The following is a 17,917-nucleotide window of genomic DNA, read 5'->3' on the forward strand; positions in this document are numbered from 1 at the left end:
GCCACGCCGCATTGAGGCAGTAATTAATGCAAAAGGGGCCCAAACCAAGTACTGAGTACATATGCATGATTATACTTTTCAGAGGGCCGACATTTCTGTATTTAAAATCCTTTTTTTATTGATTTCATGTAATATTCAAATTTTCTGAGATTCTGAATTTGGGGTTTTCATAAGCTGTAAGCCATAATCATCAAAATTATATCAAATAAAGGCTTGAAATATCTTACTTTGCTTGTAATGAGTCTATATAATATATTAGTTTCACCTTTTAAGTTGAATTACTGAAATTAATGAACTTTTGCACGATATTCTAATTTTTCGAGTTTCACCTGTGTGTGTGTGTGTGTGTGTGTATATATATATATATATATATATATGAGTAGGGCCGTCGATTTATAAACTGAGTGAAGAAAACACTTCAGTAGGCAGAACAACACAGACATGCGTTACGTTCTTGCTTTCAAAACACTTGATGCAGTGCAAATCCAAACTAAGGGATCTCAAGATGTGTTTAAAGATTGAGTATTAAACTATATTTAACTTGACACAGTGACCTAATCATTTTATGTTTATGACACAACGCACCCGAGACGCTACACAAGCATGTCTGACGCAGGTGTAGATTGACGGGCTCTTAAACAAGCCCTCATAATAAATCTCAAACTGATTGACAAATTCACTTGTGAAATGGATTGCTGTGAACTGTATGTCAATGACTGACTTATGATCAATAATATGGTAGTAAACAATACATTGTATTCTAAAGCCGCTTTTTGTATTGTCTTATCAATTATTAACTCTTCTGCCACAAGAATGTAACGCATTTTAATTATCTGAATATTTTTATTATTATATATATATATATATATATATATATATATATATATATATAATACAAAATATTTAAAGATAACTATGTATATGATGTATAGGCACGATAATGGTATGCAAAGTCTCTAATTGGTTCTTTTGGACCTTGTTTCCTCTCCAGTAAACGTTTGGCAGATTCCGCTTTATAGTCATCTGTCAAGAAAGCATGCAAGAAATCTTGTTTAAACTGGTTCCAAGTGAAAATGTGTCTTCTCTCTGCTAGCCACCAGTCCTTAGCTGTCCCCTTTAACACTGAAGTGAGCGAAGCTAGTATTTCTGAGTCAGTGAGTGGTCTGAGTGCAAAATATTCTTCACAACGTTCAACAAAGGAAATCGGATCATTGTCTTCATCTGCACCAAATTGCGGGAATTCAACCTTTACCGGAGGTAGATATGGAGCAGTTGACTTGTTATCAGGTAGGTTGTGAGTACGGTGATGAAACTGCTCAGTACGTGATCTATGAGAGTCTTTTGGCAAGGCTGGGGTGAGCAAAGGAAGAGAAACTGGAGTAGACATGACATGAGCATATGACTTAAGCTTAGTGTCGATTTGTGCATCTCTCCTCTTCAAACAATCCACCATAGACTTTCCCAAATCAGCTATACTCGGCTCAAGTACTTTTTTTACTCTTTCACATTCCCTTTCAACCCTGTAATTCAACTTTTCCTCCAACATCCACCACTGGTCCTTAAACTCAGAATGTGAACAACATTGACTCACTTTTTGGGTGCAGGCTTGCACTTCACCTTCCAAATCTGTTATACGGTTGGTCAATGAATCCATAATTTGTGTTGATAGGTGAATTTCAGGAACTACCTCACCAGGAGGAGGTGGTGGAGGAAGTTCATCAAGATGAATGTTGGAATCAATATCTTCATCAGAGTTAAGATACAAGTCACTGAAAGTATGAATGAGTTCTTGAACAGGTTGTGGGTCTCTTCTGGTGACAAAGGGACCAGCAGTGAAATAAGGATTGGGTTCGTACTCATCCTCTGCATTTTGCGATGTAACTGACATTACTGAAACACAACAGAAAACAAATGATAAACAAACAGAAAAGCATAGACCCTGAACACTTGATATGCAAACAGTCCCTGTTTGGGTGCCACTCTATAACTGTCCCGGCTATTTTAAACCAGGCCTGCTACAGTAGAATGAGGGGGAAAATCAGTCTTGCATCAAATACTGTGTTCAGGGTAAACATGAATCAACAAAAGACAACTAAATGAAAATCTTCTCTCTTCAAATATATTGAATTTTACACAAAACACTTTATCATACACCCAAACAAACAAAATATCACATAAGAGAAGTCCTGGTGGGAGTGGATGAATGTGAAATGCCCCATAAAAGATGTTGATGGATAATGAGGTTGATGAAGTGAGCAGTCTTTAGAATTAACAGTCTTATCTGGGAATGGTAGTAACTGATGAAATTAAGTATTTGTCCTTCTGGTTGCAGCCCGGGATTCTTTGAATAAAGTCCTTAGGCAGTTGCCCTCATGCACCCAAGCAAACTCCCAATCCAGCACTCAAGGGCTATGTAAGTCACGGGTAATACAAAAATCCTCTATAACAGAAAACAACTCATTAACATCTTTACAAGTTCTTTTACCAAAAAGCATACACAAGATGAAATAAGAACTACAAACTCACGGTTGAGCAGCAAACTTAACGTTTCTCAGACCAGGATTACCATTAAGAACAGCAGATACCAGCAGATGTGGTTACTCAAACTGAATCTACCTCTTCTACCTCTTCTTCTTCTTCTTCTTCAATTTTTTAAATGGCGGTTGACAACTATTTGTTGCATTACCGCCACCGCTGGACTGGAGTGTATAACAGGAGTTACATATTTTCTATAAAATTAAATTCTTTTCAAAAGGCCTGTATTCTTTAAAAACAAAAACAAAAAATGCAAAATCTTCCTATATTCAAATACACTTTCATTGGCTTCTACTTGAGCAATAAGCCTCTGCCTATCTTGATAATATTTTTGACAATGAATTAATACATGCTCTACTGTTTCAGGGCTACACCTGATACAGTACCCACAGTTTCCATCAACATGCTTTTTCATTAGAAATAAGGTACTATTAAGTCTGGTATGCCCAATTCTCAGCCTGGACAATACTCATGTCTAGTTCTGATCGAATCTGCAAACTTTTTAACTTTAGGTTGTATACTAAAAAGATGTCTCCCACCGGGTTCATTATCCCAATAGACTTGCCATTTTTCATAAGATCTTGTTTTAATAATGCTCTTAACCTCTGCTTTGCTGTATTTTATGTCCACATCAAATGTTATCTTTTCCTGCTGCTTTCTTGGCATATATACCAGCCAGCTCATTCCCCTCCACCCCTATGTGGGCTGGAACCCATAAGAAGGAAAATTTTAATCCCGCCTTTTGCAATCCACTCGCTAACTGTAAAATATCCAGAAGAATGTCTTTCCTAGACCCTGAGTGGGAATTCTGGAAACTTAAAAGAGCAGAACTAGAGTCAGATGCTATAACTACTTTTCTATTACCCCCATTACTTTCTACCCATAACAGGGCAAACCATATAGCTACAAGCTCTGCCGTATATACCGCCAAATCATCATTTAGCCTTTTACCTACAGCCAATCCCAATTCAGGCACCACATGCGCCACTCCCACCCTCTTATCAGTTCTTTTCGAAGCATCTGTAAATATGATCATATCCTGCCTGTAATGTTCTGCTATGTATCTACTAACTCTCCATTTGTCCACTTCCTTCTCCTGCTTTTCTTCAAGTAGCCCTAGATCCACTTTTAGTTCCTCAAAAGTCCAAGGGGGAACTGTAGAATCTACCTCTTACTCTCCTACTTCCTCTTTTATCTATAAGTTAGAGGTGCTACTGGTGCCCCCTAGTGGATGGGATGAACATAGCACTGAAAATGAAAACAAATAAACATGTGACAGGCAGTGACTGTTACAATGTATAATCTTTATATATTGAATTATTGTTATATGAGGGGCTTTCTCAGCAAATACTGTATGTGTGATTAATCACGATTAATTAATATATATTATATAATATACATTAATACATATATATATATATATATATATATATATATATATATATATATATATATATATATATATATATTATTATTATTATTATTATTAACATTTTTTAATGACAAATGTCATGAAACTTTTTCATAAATAATTCATAAATGAGCTCATGCACTTTTTTTCATTTACAAATGTTTTCATAAATTATTCAAACACAACTCATGTTTACAAATTATTCAATAATGTCCACAGTCGAGCTAATAAGTCTGTAAAAGCCACACATGTACTGTTTGTTTGTTGATGTATGCATGTGTTACATCTTTACAACTCATTTATTAATAATTTGACCATATTTTTTGCAGTACCCAAACTAAAGTTGAAATTATTCATACATTGGAAATGTTTATAAGGTTTACTTATGATTATTTAGGACCTTTCTGGGGACAGGACTTTGAGCAACTGTTAAAAAGTTTGTTTAAGGGGTGGTTTGTTCAATTTAGTATGCTTGATACAGACATTAATAACACATAACAATAATAATAATGACTTAATTTGGGAGCAAAACTTCCATGAATAGAATATTCATTTCATCTTAAATTAAGAAAGAAAACAGTCCAATTTACATATTTATTTATCAACAAAGGGCAGAAATTTGCAGTCTTTGCTCAGCTGAAGTTTCAAGAGTGTGCTGCTGACAACCCAGAGCACTAACCACGACACTATGGAGCTGTGAGGTCCCAAACTGCAGAGAATCACAAGAGGCAGGACTTGGGGAAAACAAAGCTGTCGTCACTTGATGTTCTTCTTGAATAAACACAACAGATCAATCATCAAAAAACCAGGGCTGTAGAAAGTACAGCTCCTCAATGGCTTGATGCTGGCAAAACATGTCCAAAAGCATAGAACAAACTTCCCAAACAAAGAAGGTCAAAAGATATGGGAGAAAGTCTGTCAATGTAATCAAAAGTAGGCCAAATGGGAACAGGCATTTACATAAGATCTGCCTAAACAAAAGAACTTCAAGACTGAGCAAAGATACAATCAAAAGCAGGGCTTATATATATATATACACACACACTCTAACAAGCCAAGCACAGGTTATATCATTGAGCTAATAATGAACAGGAAATTAGGAGGAAGTTGTGGAAGGACTTGTGCTCTAGGTTCCCCTCTGCTGGACAGACCGTGGTGTGACAGGCATGTCTGATACACCACCAAAAAGCAAAACAACATCCAATTCAACATGCAGAGAAAAAAGAAACAAAGCTTACAAGTACCCCAACTACCACACTGACATCATCTGTCTTTGAAAAGCCCATTTTGTTTAACAAGAAACAGAGCCAAAGCACATGACATATCACAGAAAATGATGGAATGAATTGCCTTAGATGATCAGCCTTTTTTTGTTGTGGAAGACTTTGGATTTCGCAGGCTCATGGTATACATTGAGCCACCCTACACAATTCCCAGCAAACGCTTTTGTGCAGAAACTTGCCTACCTGAAATGTTCCTGGTCACAGATATTTCAGCTGTTTTACTATGGACATTTGGAGCTCAGAAATTAGCCCCGCTAGCATGCTTAGCTTAACTGCCCAGTGGATAGACACAAACTTTAAATTGCCAAAAAGTTTGCTTCATGCACAGGAGTTTGTTGGATCACACACACTGCAGCGGGGATCTCAGAGGCTTTAGATACCCTACTTGAAACTTGGCACATTGACCAGGCAAAAGTAGATCCGATTGTCAGGGATAATGCACAGAATATGCCGAAAGCTATGGAGGACAGCAGTCTCAATAGCATACCGTGCATGATGCATAATCTGCCTTTGGCTGTGAATGGAGTGCTGAGTCAGTGCTGTATATTGGATATAACAGCGACAGGGAGAAAAAGCATGTGTCAATTCAAGCATTCTCTGCTTGCTTACTCTCAATAGATTTAGATAATTGATAAATTGATAAATTGATAAGTAAAATTCATTGTGTAAGTTATTTTTCAGTTATTTATGTACTTTTAATAAAAATTCTGTTAATTTGATTGCCTTTTGTATTGTGTGTCCTCAATTTTTGGTTTCGGCCAAGAATTTTCATTTTGGTGCATCACTACACTTTATGTACATTATGAACACAACAAATGATCAGCTTTGCTGCACAGTTAGTTTTATCTGTGTTTATATCTCCCCACCACACAGACTTGCTTATGCATACATACAAGTAATCCTTTTCCTCACTTGTCTATCCATCTAATTCATTTCTGTCTGTCCATCTATCTTCAGTGACAAGAAAAAGTATGTGAATCCAATGGAATTAGCTGGTTTTCTGCATTAATTAGTCATATCACGTGATCTCATCTTCATTAAAGTTACAAGTATAGACAAAGTACAATGTGCTTAAGATAACAACATACAAATGATTATACACTTCCATGTCTTTATTAAACACGTCCCATTAAACATTAACAGTGCTGTGGAAAATGTAAGGCTAAAGACGACAAAAAAAAGCTGGCAAACCTGGCATTCAATTAATGAAACAAGATTGGAGGTGTGGGTTAGAGCTATTTTGACTTATAAAAAGCACTCAAACATTTTGAGTTTGCTATTCACAATAAGCATCTGCTGACATGGATCATGCCTTGTAAAAAAGAGATTTCAGTCTATGATCATGAATTGTTGCTTTGCATAAAGCTGGAATACGATATTTATCTGTCCACAGTTAGACAAATCTTCTAAAAATGGAGACAGATTAGTACTGTGTCTACTCTCCCTACAAGTGGCCGTCCAGCCAAGATGACTCAAAGAGCACATCACAGAATGCTCAATGAGGTAAAAATGACTCTGGCATTCAGGCCCACTAAATCAATGTCTTACATTTTGCCCCTATTCCATCAATAGGCCCTTTTCACATGACATTAGGCAACTTCCGTTCTGACTCGAAACGGTGTATGTTTACTTCCGACAGCATAGTGGAATGCCAGCACCATCAGCATGGAGTTAACCCGGCTAGATGATGTACAACGGCTTGCAGACAAATTTTCACTTACAACACATTCCAAACTTGATAAAGGCTACAAATTCTTCATTGAGCAGTACCTGTTTGATTATGAAGGTAAGTGTTTATGTCTTTTCTAGCCCTTACATTAGCGAAGGTGCTAGGAAAATGGTAGTTGATATTATCAAACTGTTAGCTTTCTGTTTTGCAAATAGAAAGACTTTAGGCTCTATTCTTGATTACACTGTTAACCCTTGCTGTAAATTACAGGGTAAATAACTGTAAAATTGCCAGTATATTACTGTAATATCAATAAACAGTACTTTAATGTAATATGCATTTAATAAATTACAGTCAATTACTCTATGTAAGCATTACAGTGACCAACTGTAAAGTTAAACAGTATATTACTGTCAATCTAAACTGGCTCAACCCTCATAACTAATCGTTATTATGCGGTCTTGGACCCGCTCGGCTCCAGATAGCTTGCTAGCTGGTAACCTCTCCTCACAACTTTCACTAACATCCCTTGGGGTAAGATTTTCTTCGTATAACTACATTTATTAATAATTATCCACTTAACATAGTTTGTTCAGTTTTATTGGTTCGTCAAAATTAGCCACATAAATGTACAGATGCACATTCTGCGACTTCTGCCAACTTAAAGTATTTTTTGCACACGTGAAAAGACACCAACATACAGCAAATTTGTAATTTGTCTGTGGAATACAGCAGTGCCCTTGCACAATCGAGAAATTCTCAGCATTTAGGTCATATATGCACAGAAATCACAGACATTTGCAAAAAGAGTATGCGCATAGACTTCCACAGGCTAACCTCCACTGTCAGGTTCCAGAGCTGTGCTGTGGAAAGGTGTGCTGTCCAGCTTAAGGCTGCTTGAAATATTTAAAATCCCATTTATCACGGAAGCATAAGCAGTCAGGTCCAGTCCAGCAGTCACTCCACGAACAGTGTGAGACAGGAACACCTACAGCTGATAGTCAACTACCTCCTACAGATCCATCTCTTAACAGTGAGCTACCATATACATATCAGTCTTTTGAAAGTCATAGAAATACTGTAGATGAAGAGGCTTTTTTACATAATTTGGCTCTGTTTTACCTGAAGATGCAGGCCAAAATGTTGTTGCCTGCCAGTATAATTCAATCAATTATAGAACAATTTCAAGCAGTTCATGTTCATATAATGCAGGCCATTCTTGTTAGACTGAAAGAAAAGCTGTCATCATCATCATCACATATACCACCGTGTGACATAGACAACCTTATTGATGATCTGTCTAAACAAGATCTATTAACTTTGTACAATGAAGGTCAGTTGAGGTTTGATAAAACCAGAAAAAACTTCTTCAAACAAACTTTCATCTTTGTTGAGCCAAAACAGATATATCTAGGCACTGACAGAGCTGGTAAAGAATGATTTTGTCAATATGTGCCAGTTAAAGAAATGCTAGCGTCCCAGTTTAGGCAGTCATCAGTGAGAGAACAGTACAACCAGTCAAAAACGCATGATTCTGGTGACAAGGTGATGGACGATGTAAAGCATGGCACATGCATAAAGCAAAATGCCATCTTTCAAGAGCATCCTTCATCATTATCAATTATCTTGTACCAGGATGCATTTGAAGTTGTAAATCCACTTGGCTCAGGTAAAATGAAACATGAAATCCAGGCAGTGTACATGACCCTGGGTGAGATGCTGCCACAAAACTGCTCCTTAGTTGATCCATTGAAGATTGTTTTACTTTGCAGATATGAGGAATTTAAACAGTTTGGTCAGGAGAAGGTCTTTCCAGTCTTGTTGCTGATCTGAATGGTTTAGAGGATTTTGGCTTTCAGTCTGTAGATGGCACTATTCTTAGAGCAGGGCTGATTGCCATTTCTGGGGATAATCTTGGGTCCCATTGTATAGGTGTTTTTTCTGAAAATTTCAGGAGCAACAAGTATTTCTGTCAGTACTGTCTAATTGACAGAGACACATTTCGCCAAAAACCTTTAAATCTTGGCCTAAAAATAACAGAGTAATTACGCAGATAGTGTTGAGCAGCTCACAACCACTGATCGATCTATGATGGATGGAATCAAATTCAATTCAGTTTTCAATTCCCTACATTTTTTCATGTGTGTGGTGGACTGCCTCCATGCTTAGGCCATGATTCATTTGAAGGAATCGTGGCTAATGACTTGGCAGTTTACATTAAACATTTGGTTACAGTTGAAAAGCACTTCACCTACAATGAGATGAATAGAGCCATTTAGGAAGTGACTCACAATGCACCATGTGCGGTTAGAGCAGATGGCCAATGACTTGGAGGTTCTGCAGCACAGAACTGTGTCTCTTGAGACTTTTATCTCTTTACAGGTGAAACTCGAAAAATTAGAATATCGTGCAAAAGTTCATTAATTTCAGTAATTCAACTTAAAAGGTGAAACTAATATATTATATAGACTCATTACAAGCAAAGTAAGATATTTCAAGCCTTTATTTGATATAATTTTTATGATTATGGCTTACAGCTTATGAAAACCCCAAATTCAGAATCTCAGAAAATTAGAATATTGTGAAAAGGTTCAGTATTGTAGGCTCAAAGTGTCACACTCTAATCAGCTAAACACCTGCAAAGGGTTCCTGAGCCTTTAAATGGTCTCTCAGTCTGGTTCAGTTGAATTCATAATCATGGGGAAGACTGCTGACCTGACAGTTGTGCAGAAAACCATCATTGACGCCCTCCACAAGGAGGGAAAGCCTCAAAAGGTAATTGCAAAAGAAGTTGGATGTTCTCAACGTGCTGTATCAAAGCACATTAATAGAAAGTTAAGTGGAAGGGAAAAGTGTGGAAGAAAAAGGTGCACAAGCAGCAGGGATGACCGTAGCCTGGAGAGGATTGTCAGGAAAAGGCCATTCAAATGTGTGGGGAGCTTCACAAGGAGTGGACTGAGGCTGGAGTTACTGCATCAAGAGCCACCACACACAGACGGGTCCTGGACATGGGCTTCAAATGTCAAACGTCTTACCTGGGCTAAAGAAAAAAAGAACTGGTCTGTTGCTCAGTGGTCCAAAGTCCTCTTTTCTGATGAGAGCAAATTCTGCATCTCATTTGGAAACCAAGGTCCCAGAGTCTGGAGGAAGAATGGAGAGGCACACAATCCAAGATGCTTGAAGTCCAGTGTGAAGTTTCCACAGTCTGTGTTGGTTTGGGGAGCCATGTCATCGACTGGTGTTGGTCCACTGTGCTTTATTAAGTCCAGAGTCAACGCAGCCGTCTACCGGGACATTTCAGAGCACTTCATGCTTCCTTCAGCAGACAAGCTTTATGGAGATGCTGACTTCATTTTCCAGCAGGACTTGGCACCTGCCCACACTGCCAAAAGTACCAAAACCTGGTTCAATTACCATGGTATTACTGTGCTTGATTGGCCAGCAAACTCGCCTGACCTGAACCCCATAGAGAATCTATGGGGCATAGCCAAGAGAAAGATGAGAGACATGAGACCAAACAATGCAGAAGAGCTGAAGGCCGCTATTGAAGCATCTTGGTCTTCCATAACACCTCAGCAGTGCCACAGGCTGATAGCATCCATGCCACGCCGCATTGAGGCAGTAATTAATGCAAAAGGGGCCCAAACCAAGTACTGAGTACATATGCATGATTATACTTTTCAGAGGGCCGACATTTCTGTATTTAAAATCCTTTTTTTTATTGATTTCATGTAATATTCTAATTTTCTGAGATTCTGAATTTGGGGTTTTCATAAGCTGTAAGCCATAATCATAAAAATTATATCAAATAAAGGCTTGAAATATCTTACTTTGCTTGTAATGAGTCTATATAATATATTAGTTTCACCTTTTAAGTTGAATTACTGAAATTAATGAACTTTTGCACGATATTCTAATTTTTCGAGTTTCACCTGTATGTGGGGAGAAAAATGAAAAACCCCATGGATAGTGAGGTTTGGTAATTGTGCCTTAAACTGAAGGAAATGGTTGAGCTGATTTGTGCTCCCAAAATTAGCTATTATGAGATTGCCTACCTCAAGTTTCTAACAGAAGAATATATCTCTTTGCGAAGTACTATGTTCCCTGATGAAAGTCTGAAAGCAAAACATAATTACGTGTTGCACCATGCAGACCTTATGTTACGGTTTGGACCACTGATCCGCTTGTGGACCCTCAGGTTTGAAAGTAAGCATTCCAATTTTAAGAACTGTGCAAGGAAACTGCATAAATTTGGATGAAATGCCTATTGAGATCACAGTCACCCCATTATCACCACATTATCGGCCCTTCCCGAACAGCCATCAATTTCTTACACTGCTGCAAATTCTGATTGGCTCAGTATGTTCCAGGTTCCTTGGAACCGCATGCCTGCAACCCTTCTTCGTGCAGCATCCAATAAGGAGACATTTTGTAAGAATTGTTGTGGCAGCCATGATAGAACAGTGCTGAAACCCAAATTTAGCCGACTAGTGGTAAACATTGTGCCTACATATCCCTTGACATTTGGAGACTTTTTCTGAGGAAGGGGAACAAAAGACAAAGACAGCTAAAAACTAGGATAGTAGAGACAATGTTGCACACAGGATTCTTCAACCAAAAAAACAAAACAAATCAACAACAGCAGAAAGAGAACAGAACAGCTGCACAGTGAAAAAAGTTGGATATAATGTGGACCATTACGGATGCATTATTTGGCGACCTACATCCATGCCAGATGGAGAAACATCAGATTCTCTTGAAATGAAGAGAACAGTTGTAGTGGAAATATTTCAGTCTGGAGGCCCAAGGTCTGCAGATTTGCCTGATGTTGGCGCCTTAATGCAGCAGACTTATATTTATCAGCACCACATGATTAAATCATGCCCCCCTCCTGTCATCAGTGAAATAGAGCTTCAGTGGCCATTCCTGTTCACCAAAAGAGGCCTCTGCAAGCACTTCCAAACACATATTGGGATTGACATCAGCGGTCGCCTCAGTGAATCCCTGATTGGCAAAAGCAATAGAATTGTGAACTTCATCCAAAGACAGACTCTGAAATGGAATGGAGAGATTTAAGCTCTCCTAAAAGAGACTGATGACAACAAAACATCAAGCAATGACAAGAGTGCCTTATGCCATCCTGCTGATTACGAAATACTTCTAGGAAAAAGAAAACACTCTTAGCAGATGTAAGTAATTATGATGTTACAGCGCAAGCAATGTAAATAAGCAATTGTACCATTTACTAAGCAAATGGCTGTGGTGGCTCTCTTAGTAGTGTTACAAGTTTGTGGAAAAAGTTCAAGGAATGGTAAAACAAAAAATAAAAATTCTCATCATTTACTAAACTTCATGACATTCCATCCAAACCCATAAACTTTTGTTTATCTTCTGAACACAAATGAAGATATTTGAAGAAAGTTTTCAGCTGTTTGTGTCCATATAATGAAGTGTAATGGGGAGTAAAACTTTGAAACCCCAAAAAAGATACAAAAGCATTGTCAATGTAATCCATGTGACTCATATGGTTTAATCCAAGTCTTCTAAAGAAATGTAATTACTTTAGGTGCAATAAAAACAATAATTTAGTGTTTATTAGCTAAATATAATCACTCCCGCTCTGCTCTCTAATGCATGGTTTAAACTTGAATTATTGTTTTTAATTGCATCTGAAAAAATTAAGACTAGAAATAAACCACACGAGTCACATGGATTACACTGACATTATCATTATAGGGACACAAAGGGCTGGAAAAGTTTTTCAAATATCTTCATTTGTGTTCTGAAGATGAACAAAAGTCATACGGGTTTGTAACAACACGAGGGAGAGTAAATGATGAAAGATTTGACATTTCTGGGTGGACTATCCCTTTAATGCACTTATTTTATTAATCATATCAAATCAACGAGACCGTCATCTTAAGGAGAACTGAGATTTCTCCATATCATGAGATACTGCTTGAATTAAAGCAGTTGAGTAATTTTACTATTTTTTGTTTTTCAAGGAAACTTCCACCAAGATGTCTATAGATGAGCTAAACCTACCAGCTATATCAAGGCTTATCATGCTCGGTAAAGAGAATTTATATGATAAACTATGTATACATTCCTTTGTACTTGTATTTACGGTGACTTTTCATATTTCAGGAGATAAACTTCTAGCGTCATCCAAGCGGTTGATCAGCATTGAGGGAAAAGTCAACCAGCTGGATTTTGCTGCAGCTTTCTCTGTGTTCTTTGGGTGCTTCTGTGTTTTTAATATAGAGTACCAGGAGTCAGCCAGTGCCACACAAGTGCTCATTCAAAAGTGAGTGTAGAGAACATTTTATGTCCAACCATGGCTTTATTTGAATAAGTGCTACAACAGTAGTTTCACCTGGGGAACAAGTACTGTTTTGCAACATTTTGGCACTGTTTGTAGTAGGATATATAAGACTCTTTCCTCCAATAGCTACGATTCCTCTCTCTCACCTTCTCCATATACTTTGCTTCCCCATCTGCTTTTTCTTTCTTCCTCTCTTTCTTGTGTTTTCCCCTTGTTTTATTTCTATCCATTTGTTGTACTTTTCATAAAACTGGAACTGTTTAATTTGTTACTGATACTGTCATACAACATTCTAAAATTGATGTTGTGTCTGATTTGATCGTCAGGTCCTGTGTAAGGAGTAATCCTGAGGGTACGAAGTGAGTTTCGAAAGCAGGAACTAGCCGCAAAACCGGGTCAGCTGTTAAAAGACAGGGCCAAAGCTTTAATCAACACGTCTATACCGAATTTGATCGGAGAAAATCTAATTAAGTAATGCATGCAGTAATATAAACTTCAAGAGATTGTCCCCCCAAAAATACTCATCCTCATGTGGTTCCAAACCTGTATGATTATTGTTCATCTTTGGAAAACAAATGAAGATATTTGAAGGATATTTTCAGCTGTTTTTGTCCGTATAATGAAAGTCAAGGCTGACTGACTTTTCTTTTTTGTTGGACTATCCCTTTAAGGTTTATTTAACGTTATTATATTGGCCATTCTATTGGAAATATGTCGGCATACAGTGGCGATACTATGTTTATTTTGTACATTATTGTTATGATATGATTTTATAAATGTTCTAAATTATTGTATTGATGTCACAGGTCCATGAGGAAAAATGAGGAGGCTCATCGCCTTCATCTCAGAAGAATAGTTCTCTAACGTTATGATTAGAGAGTTCAGTTTTCTTTTTGCTGTGGTTAAAGAGACTTTGCAGTATCCTATGAAGTTTCTCAGTCTGATGTCAATGATTTTGTGTCGCTAAACTCCAAAAGACAACTTTGTGCATATCTTTAAAAACAGAAATGTTTTTTTGAGGAACACATAGAAAGATTCTGTGTGACAAGTCAAAATAAAAAATAATGTTCAAAGCGTATACACTTACTGTAATCCTTAAGTTTATATTCCAGATGAGTGTAATGAAATGTAAATAATGTTGTGTAGCAACAAAACTAGTTGTCATGTCTCTATTATAAGGTGGTACTGAAGTGTATGTCATGTTCCTGCTCTGCTGGGGAAGCACTATGCGATCACATAGTGGCATTTCTGTTTCAAACTGCTCACTACGGTACCATGGGCTTCAAGACGGTGCCATTGCCTCTGTCATGCACCAGCTCACTGCAGACCTGGCACTGGACTAGGACACATCATTATTGTTCATAACTGTTCATCATTATTATATTACAGGGAATTACACCAGAGGCTACACATGACGTGGTGGTGTGTAAACCAGTGGCAAAGACAAACAATAATGTCAGGACTGGTGTGAAGTGCACACTGTACAGAGCATATGCTGGTGTGTCTGAATGATCCCCCACCTGTACAAACATTTGAATTCATTTCTAACATAAACATAACAGTGATGACATTACAGATACCCACACTGACTTCACAGTTGAGAGAATCTTTAGGGATGAGGAGATTATTAACTCAGTGCGACAGAAGCTGGATAATCATAACATCTACATGGACGTCTTAAGTTCTCAAATTTGAGGCAGAATTGTATAACATGAAATAGTTTTAGGTACATGTGGAAGGTGAACAAGTGACAACCTATGACACTGATATAAGCAATTCCTGTTGTATATAAGAAAAAATAGGACAGCAGCACTAAGACACTTTCTTGCTCGCTGGTAAACTGACTCCCAAGCTTGTGAGCCTCTTACTAGAGGTGTGAAATATGCTGATACACTTGACTGTCATGATACATTTTTTGATAATAATTTTTCAGTCCGCAAAAATATCACAAAATGTAACATAACATCACAAATTCTTTACACGGGGGTCTGGCTCAGTGAGTAAAGACGCTTACAACCACACCTGGAGTCATGAGTTTGAATCCAGGGTGTGCTGAGTGACTCCAGCCAAGTCTCCTAAGCAACCAAATTGGCCTGGTTGCTAGGGAGGGTAGAGTCACATGGGGTAACCTCCTTGTGGTCACTATTATGTGGTTCTCGCTCTCGGTAGCGCGTGTGGTGATTTGTGCGTGCATGCCGTGGAGAATAGTGTGAAGCCTCCCAGATTGAGGCGAGTCACTAGGCCATCAAGAGCGCATTGGGGATTGGGCATTCCAAATTGGGGAGAAAAAAACAAACAAAAAAAATAAACAAATGCTTTACATGGCACCAGGTCGATTAATGATGCTTTCATTTTTTGTATGGATTAACACAAGCTGTATTAAAAAGCAAATACAAAACAAGCTCAATACTCAACCTTCATACAATTATGTTTTCTTTATGTATTTAAAACAAATATAATTAATTGTAAGGCTCTGTAATACTTATAACTTAATTTAACAAATTATTGTGAACTTTATTGTTAAACGTAGTGTATTACGAGGTTTAACACTGACCTCCTACCTTTACCCCAGTCATTCCATTGGAATCTAGATGGCACTGCTCCTTGTTTAATCCGGATTCGTCCACTGGCTAATCTATATATCCTCTGGGGAAAAGTGTTGACTACACACGTTGGTGATCCCATGATGGATTTTGAAACTCGGCCCCTCATCTCTTTTGATTGTCCTCACCCAACAGGCACGTATTTCTGCATCCACAGGAAAATCGTGGAAACTCAAATAGGGAAATGTTTGTTTGTAATTACAACAACAAGGAACACTGCAATAGCATCTTCTTGATGACTGTGCCATGCTTGTTGGATTGGCTGTAGTTGAGAGTTGGACACAGGGAGAAAGGAAAGAGCAAAATGATGAATCCCATCAGCATATGGAAATGGTTTAGCGTTTAGCTTTGATAAAGAGTCAGTATATATCAAGCTATTCTAAACAACAGTGTTGTAATAAATGAGTGATTATACATTATCATAAAAAGTAAACACTTAACATAAAGCGTTAAGTAAACTTGTTACAGCACAGGCCCGCAGCAATGCATATTTTTCCTGTTGAAAAAAGTTGCAGCTAGCTAGCCTACTTTCCCAACCATTAAGGCAGTTACAGAATGGTAAATTGGAAACGATCACTAACATTACCAAAAGAACCCGATTGTAAATACATAAACATTATTAGTCTTAACTTTACCTTTCGTAATTCTGGAGCATTTTCCTGAGAAGTCTCAAGTGCAATGGTAAAAACGGAAGTACAGCTACACTTCTTTGAAGGAAGGCGGAACTTAACTGACGTTATTTAAAAAGGGCTTATAGAAGCTTGCTGGCCTCGAACCACAAACTGCTAACGTCAGAGGCTGTTGGCTGGAAATAATGTCGGTATCGAAGCTTTCAATACCAAATATAACAACTACATCGCTGGCATTATAAATAAGCTGTTTACACTGTAAACACCGGATGCAGCGATGAGACGTGCATTCAGTTGACGGAGTCCCGTATTGTGCAGCTGCTCCAACCACTATCACTCGAGCACTCGGAATGGTCGAGCACGCACAGATACATTTTCTCAATAGCCATTTAAAAAAATAAAAGAAATATTTCTCAGCCTTGACCCAAACCAGAAAGCTCTATTATTAAATAACGGCATTAAAACGTTTGATTTGAAATGATTAAAATGCAAATGATTTAAAAAAGAATTTACAAAATGTATTCAAACTGCAGGTTTGCAGTCGTTCTTACTATTATGAATAGTGATCAAGTGTGGGGATGGATTTATTTTTTTAAATGGTCATTTTACATCTGCAATCCACGGTAGTGCTCGGCTAACTTGCTATGTAATGTTATTGCTTTGGTAAGGGTTTACTATTTAGCTGTGGGCCGGCTTTTACCTAAAACTGTGTAACAAAATGGTCAATCTCAAGTGTCTTATATAATTACAAGCTGTAATGATATGGCCGCTATTGGCTTTTCGGAAAGGGGGGCTTTAAAGAGACAGGAGCTAATTCAGAGCGTTTGAGCAAGAGGATGAAAATAGGTTTTGCAAAAAGGTACAGTATGAGAAAAAGAATGTGTTTTGAACATTAAAGCATGTAAACCTATACTAGTAGACCCCCAAAACAAAATTATGAACCTATAAATGAGCATAACATGGGCTCTTTATCACATTCTTCACATAAATCTACTTAAAAAAACGGAGTTGTTCATTAGGGCACCCACTAGCAGTAACATATATCGGTGCCTGTGATGACACTAGACACGGAGCAGTTGCTTCACTGCCAGCCTCTGTATAGTCTGACATAATATAAAGAATAAAAAACATATGTGGCAGACATGCCTCTTGTTCAGTCGGGAAAGGAGGAAGCATGAACCGGATTAACAATCAACAAGACTGTATAAAACACTGAACTAAACCTTAATGACACACACACACACACACACACACACACACACACACACACACACACACACACACACAGTGTGCGTCTCTCTCTCTCTCTCTCTCTCTCTCTCTCTCTCTTTCTGGCATCCCTGGCTCCTCCTTTATCTCTCTCCCACTGATTGGGCAACTCAGCACTGGGCATGCATCACGGCCCAGCAACGGGTCCTCCTCGTTACAGCATATTAAACAGATTATTTTGGTCAAATTAATC

General features: G+C 37.9%; 1 pseudogene; it reads left to right on the plus strand.

The window, feature by feature from the left end:
• The first annotated feature begins 11,158 nt into the window (after positions 1–11,158).
• Positions 11,159–13,694, plus strand: LOC127636648 (uncharacterized; annotated as a pseudogene).
• The last annotated feature ends 4,223 nt before the right edge of the window (positions 13,695–17,917 follow it).

Source organism: Xyrauchen texanus, chromosome 44, assembly GCF_025860055.1.
Source record: "Xyrauchen texanus isolate HMW12.3.18 chromosome 44, RBS_HiC_50CHRs, whole genome shotgun sequence".
Classification (NCBI taxonomy): Eukaryota; Metazoa; Chordata; class Actinopteri; order Cypriniformes; family Catostomidae; genus Xyrauchen; species Xyrauchen texanus.